Source organism: Eriocheir sinensis, chromosome 17 (genome assembly GCF_024679095.1).
Source record: "Eriocheir sinensis breed Jianghai 21 chromosome 17, ASM2467909v1, whole genome shotgun sequence".
NCBI lineage: Eukaryota > Metazoa > Arthropoda > Malacostraca > Decapoda > Varunidae > Eriocheir > Eriocheir sinensis.
Genome location: NC_066525.1, coordinates 10,877,887 through 10,884,184, shown reverse-complemented (window position 1 = coordinate 10,884,184; position 6,298 = coordinate 10,877,887).

The window sequence follows — 6,298 nt, the reverse complement described above, 5'->3', positions numbered from 1 at the left end:
TGCCCCGCCAAGACCTAGCCTCTAGCACGTTCCTACAATGGCAAAGGAAAGAGCTCCTACTAATTATCAACGGCTGAACGAGTGAGAGGTGTGCACTGCAGCGGCCAGGCGATGAGGGGACGGAGCAGTGCATGGAGAGAGGCGTGTGTGGAACGAAGGGGTGTGACCGAGAAGAATGAAGGGGTACAGCGGGTGGACTTGAGCGGTGTGGGTCAAAAGAATGGATGAGGGAGAGGTGTTGCTGCTTTTGGAGGGATGAATGGAGGGAGGTTGGTGTTTGAGTGAAGGGTGAGCAGGAGAAAGGCGCTAAACAGACGTTGTGGAAAGGAATGGAAAGAGTGTAGGTGTTTGGGTGAAGGGCGAGCAGGAAAAAAGGTAATGGAGGAGGGGAAGGCGAGAAGCAGACATGATAGAAAGGAGGATGATTGCGGATGTGATAAAATCAATAGGATGATGAGGGAAGAATTATGAAATGGCAAGAAAGACGTAAAAAGACGAAAAGAAAGACAGGCGAAAGAATGAGAATTGGTAATGAAAAAAATCAGCATGGCAATAAGAGGAAACATTGGATTGAGAAAAGTGTAGAGATATAAAATTAAGGAGATAATTCAGAGCGAAGGTAAAGTAGTAAGAGAGAGAGAGAGAGAGAGAGAGAGAGAGAGAGAGAGAGAGAGAGAGAGAGAGAGAGAGAGAGAGAGAGAGAGAGAGAGAGAGAGAGAGAGAGAGAGAGAGAGAGAGAGAGAGAGAGAGAGAGAGAGAGAGAGAGAGAGAGAGAGAGAGAGAGAGAGAGAGATAGAGAGATAGAGAGATATAGAGAGAGAGAGAGAGAGAGAGAGAGAGATTCATCTCTAATCAAACACAAGAGGGGATATGCAGCAGGAAAGAAGAGAAAAGCGAAATGTAAAGGGGAGGGAGAAGGAGAGAGGGAGAGAGAGGAAGGGAGGGGATGACTAGGGGGGAAGACAAGTGGAAGGTAAGGAGAGAAGGAGGGGAAAGAAACACTCTATCGACACATGAGGGGTCGAGGAAGGAGGCAAGGAGGAGAAGGAGAAAGAGGTGTCTGGAGAGGAATGGACGCGCCCCGCTAATAGCATTCAAGGTATCCAAAGTTCTCTGATGGAAATGCCTGCAACATATTGGCCTGAATGCCTGCTTGGGATGGGATGTAGCCGCCCTGCCCGCCCCGCCTGACAGACACACCTCATTGGATGAACCCTCACCATCATCGCCACCACCGCCACCACTACCATCATAATCATCATCATCATCACCACCACCACCAACACCACCATCACCACTACTACCACCACCACCACCTCTAATTTCAGCGCAGTTAATTTCTGCCGGAAAGAAAATTATAATAACGATACGACTGATCATTTCCTTTAAAACTTTCTTCACGAAGGGAATATCGGTCTTTTTGTTATGCCGACAACCATTACTAATGCAGATTTCTTATCGAACTGAAAGAAAACTCGCGTAATGATGCTACGTGATACGCTTAAAGCTGCATTTCGAAAACTCTTGGCAAACAAGGGAAAAATAGGCGGCACATTTTGCATATTTATTGGATCAAAACCACATTCGACACTGCAAAAAAATTGGCCCTTATTAGAAGCTTTTTAAGGACACAACAAAAAATGAAGACGTTTCTAAATGTATAAAATGAATGCCAGAGATACACATGATTGCCGTCCACGCAACGGAGAGACAAACGAAGAAAAAATACAAATAAACGGTCTTTGCAATTTACTCTGCTCACAGGTAAAGGCGTAACATTACTGTTAGAAAATCACTACCTGGGCTGTAATGGCCCTACGAACAGGAGGAGGAGGAAGAGGATGAGGAGGATGAGGATGAGGAGGAGGAGGAGGAAACATGGGAGCATGCAAACATGGACTAGCAGGCAGCAGAAAGCCTGTTGGCTCTTTACTAGGCTGCCTGCTTTCAGTGATTTAATCAATCCGTTTGCCATAGGAGTGGCTTGCAGGGAAGGATTAAAGCACTTGTGCACCTACTCTTGGGTACGTTCAGTTCACTCCCGACGCAGCAAAGTGGCGATCAATGCGTTTCTCTCTGCGCTAACCACTTCTGCAGGGAGGCTGTTCCAGTGGCGAACCACTCTATTCGAGAAATAACTCCTGCCGATGTCAGTATTGCATCGATTTGCTTGAATTGTTTTTCCGTTGTTTCTTGTTCTCAGGTTAGTTTGCAGCGTGAAGAGATTGGAGTGATCAACGTTGCTGAGCTTGTTCAGGTACTTAAAGACTTGTATCATGTCTCCCCGCAGTCGTCTCTATTCCAACGTGAAGAGGTTGAGTCGCTTGAGTCGCTCTTCATAGGGCTTCGTCCTCAGTGATGGTATCATCTTCGTGGCGCGGCGCTGTACTCTCAAGTAATTCAATGTCTTTCCTGTAATTTGGAGAACAGAATTGCACGGCGTATTCCAGGTGGGGCCTTACCAGCGAATTATACAAGGATAACATAACTCTCGGCGTCTTGTATTCGAAGTTCCTCGATATGAACCCAAGCATTGTATTGGCTTTCTTACAGGCGGACTTGCAGTGTTTTGTTTGTTTCAAGTCACTGCTGATGGTAACCCCGAGGTCTCTTTCCTCTTGCACAACATGTAGTGGTTCGCCGCCCATGTGGTATGTGTGATTGCTGTTTCTGGATCCGATATGCATTACTTTACATTTGGTAGTGTTGAAGGACGGAGGAGGAGGAGGAGGAGGAGGAAGGAGGAGGAGGGAGGAGGCGGAGAAGGAGGAGGAAGAGGAGGAGGAGGAGGAGGAGGAGGAGGAGGAGGAGGAGGAGAAAAAGGGAGGAGGAGGGAGGAGGAGGAGGGGAACGAAGGTGACGTGGACGAGGTCATGGTATATCAAGACCCTTGTGTATTGCAGGACAAACTTGCCAGGTTGTATGATCGAACGAAGAAATGATAGACGGAGTTCAGGGTCAGAAAGAGTAGCATTCAGTCCATATATAATTAAAATGACACTCCACAAAGCAGATCTAGATGTGAGAGGCATTTAGACGTCTAATTGAGCTTTGCTCTCACAGCTAGGAAACAGTGCATTCGGATTAGACACGCATTATAATAAAATTGATAATAATAATAATGTTAATGATAATAAAGAAAATAAGAAATGGCAATGAAAGTAATATTAATAATATTTAATACATCAGTGCTAACACTAGTCTTAATAATTAAAAGAAAGATCAATAAAGATAATTAGAAAATAAAATATTATATTGATAATAATAATAATAATAATAATAATAATAATAATAATAATAATAATAATAATAATAATAATAATAATAATAATAATAATAATAATAATAATAATAATAATAATAATAATAACAACGACATCAACAATAATGATTAGAATAATAATTTTAACACATGATTATTATCAATTGTATAAATAAATAAAAATGTAAAAAAATAATTAGACTAATATTTAGATACCAATAAAATTCCATTTACACATAATAAATTTTAAATGAGAGAGAGAGAGAGAGAGAGAGAGAGAGAGAGAGAGAGAGAGAGAGAGAGAGAGAGAGAGAGAGAGAGAGAGAGAGAGAGAGAGAGAGAGAGAGAGAGAGAGAGAGAGAGAGAGAGAGAGAGAGAGAGAGAGAGAGAGAGAGAGAGAGAGAGAGAGAGAGAGAGAGAGAGAGAGAGAGAGAGAGAGAGAGAGAGAGAGAGAGAGAGAGAGAGAGAGAGAGAGAGAGAGAGAGAGAGAGAGAGAGAGAGAGAGAAATTTAAAACCTAGTGCTGAACCCCATAAGCGCTCTTTAACTCGTAAAATGAGGCAGGAAGACTGACGTGCACCAACTGAGTTTAAATGGACGAGAAGGGTGAAGACATACGGAGCAGATTGCGAGATGGAAGATAAAGATACACGCACAAAAACACTCACACGGACAAAAAGAAAGCACACAACTAAGACAGAAAAATCAACAAGACAAACAAGTCAACAAAAACCTGTTCTAAGGTAGGAGGGGGACGGGGGAGGTGCTGGGGCACTTAATCAGCGGTGAATGAGTTGCCGAAACGCTCGCAGGGAAAGATTAAAACACGTGCTGGGCTGGAGAAGATACGAAGGGGGTCTGGAGGAGGAGGAGGAGGAGGAGGAGGAGGAGGAGGAGGAGGAGGAGGAGGAGGAAGAAGAAGAAGAAGAAGAGGAGGAGGAGGAGAAGGAGACGGGAAAGAAGAAGAAGAAGAAGGAGAAAAGTAATAAAAATAATAATAATAATAAAAAAAGAAGAAACATTAATGATAATAACACGTAAAAAAAAAAGAAATATTAGTCATCGATGAAGAGGAATGAAGGGCATAAGAGAGAGAATAGAGAAAAGGGTTGGTAAGGGTAAGGCGATGGGAGAGAGGGGTAAAGGGGAGAGAATGACCGATTAAGAAAGTATGCGTAGGTGAGAGCAGAGGCGGGGCGGGCAGGGCATACAAAGGCAGCGTAGGAGGGAAAGAGTTTACGGTATGGAAAAGAAGACAGCAGAGAGGATAGGAACAGGGGAGGGGATAGCTTTTCAGTCTGCGGTACAATTAAGAGAAAGAAAAGCATTTGAAGAGAGACGGAGAGTAGGAAGAGAAAATATACAGAATTATGAGGTAGAGGGCAGAAAACCACCAGGAAGGCCAAGGAAGACGTGGAGAAAGGTGGTGGAGGAAGATATGAGGAGGCTGAACATCACGGAAGAAATGGCTATGGACCGGCAACAGTGGAGGAGGCTCATCTCCCGTCCAGCCCCACCATAGGGAATAAATGGACGTTAAACGATGATAATGATGATGATGATATGAGAGACTAATAGAAGAAGAAAGAGGTAAAAGTACACTAAGACAGAAGAGCAAAGGAAGTGAGCTATAGATTAGAATAGAAAAGTAAGGAAAATCTTTGCGGGGAAAACAACGGAGAGGTGATAGGATAAAAAGAAAGACGAAACATAAGGAATGGATGAGGGGAAAAAATAAAGGAAAGGTGAATAGCAGAAAGAGTAAGCGAGAAGAGAGAAGGGAGTAGCAGGAAAGGGAAGGAAAGGGGGGAAAGTTATAGAAAATAGTTATGGAAGAATGAAGATATATAACATAATTTCTTTTTTACAGCAAAGGCAGCAGTTCAAGGGGAAAAAGGACAAAAAAAAACCAGGTAATCACTGCTCCTATAAAAAAGAAATATAGAGGAGTTGCCAAATGAGAGCTCAATTTCGGAAAGAGAGGTGTTTTAATAAAGTGAAGATGTAGGAAAAGACGTCAATGAACAGTCTATATACATACAACTTTTAAGGAAATATTTATTCATATATAACGAGGCCCTCAGTAACTGTTTTTCCTTCCCGTGCTTTAATGAATGAGTGTGCCCGGCGTAAACTGATCCCAATGAGTGGCTCGGCGAGTGTGTTTGTGTGTCCGAGCTCTTTTTTCACTCCTTTTAATGATTGTCAATATCGGTCGCCTCATGTTTGTTTGCATGTTTGTTTGTTTTCTGAGTCTCGTAAAACCCGTTTGATGGTTCTGGGTAAACATTAAGCGATAAGAAAAAAAGAACGAGTTTGGTCACAGGAATTTATACTCGATTCGTCAATCTTTAACGTTTATTTTAAGAATTGAGCTCCGCTGCACGCACATGCCTTCCTGATGTGCTCATGCCGCCAATTTGAAATATGTGGACTTATATGTCTTTAGATTGTCTTTGTTTTATGTAAGAAATTTACCAACTTATTTTTTCTAAGTAATATCAGTATCATTATACATTCCCTTTACCAAGCGATCAATTTAGCCATTTTCCTTTACTATATCTATCATTTTATTTAGTTTTTTTCATTAATGCCAATCTCTATCCTGACATACCTGTTCCTTCTCATCCCATCGTCTACTCCGATGAAAAGCTTCGCTAAATAGCTTATCTTTTATCAGACTCTCTTATTAATGTGAGTTTTAATGTTCGTGTTTCCTTTATTAGGGACAATTCTATATCATAATTTATTTTAGATTTTTCTAAAATAAGTCACCTTAAGACCAAATGATCTGCAAGAAAAATAATTTATGTAATGGAATTCTTTGACGTTCTAAACAATAATCAATCAGTCACACAATTAAAACAGTCAAAAAGTCAATCAAACGATCACTCAGCCAATCAAACAATTTGCAATCAGTCAGGCAACCAGTACACCAGCCAATCAATTAATCACACAAGCATTATTTCAGTCCTCGCATGAACAGCCTAAGCCCTGAACACAGGAGTCCAAGCCCTGCCCCGCCCCAAACCCGCGG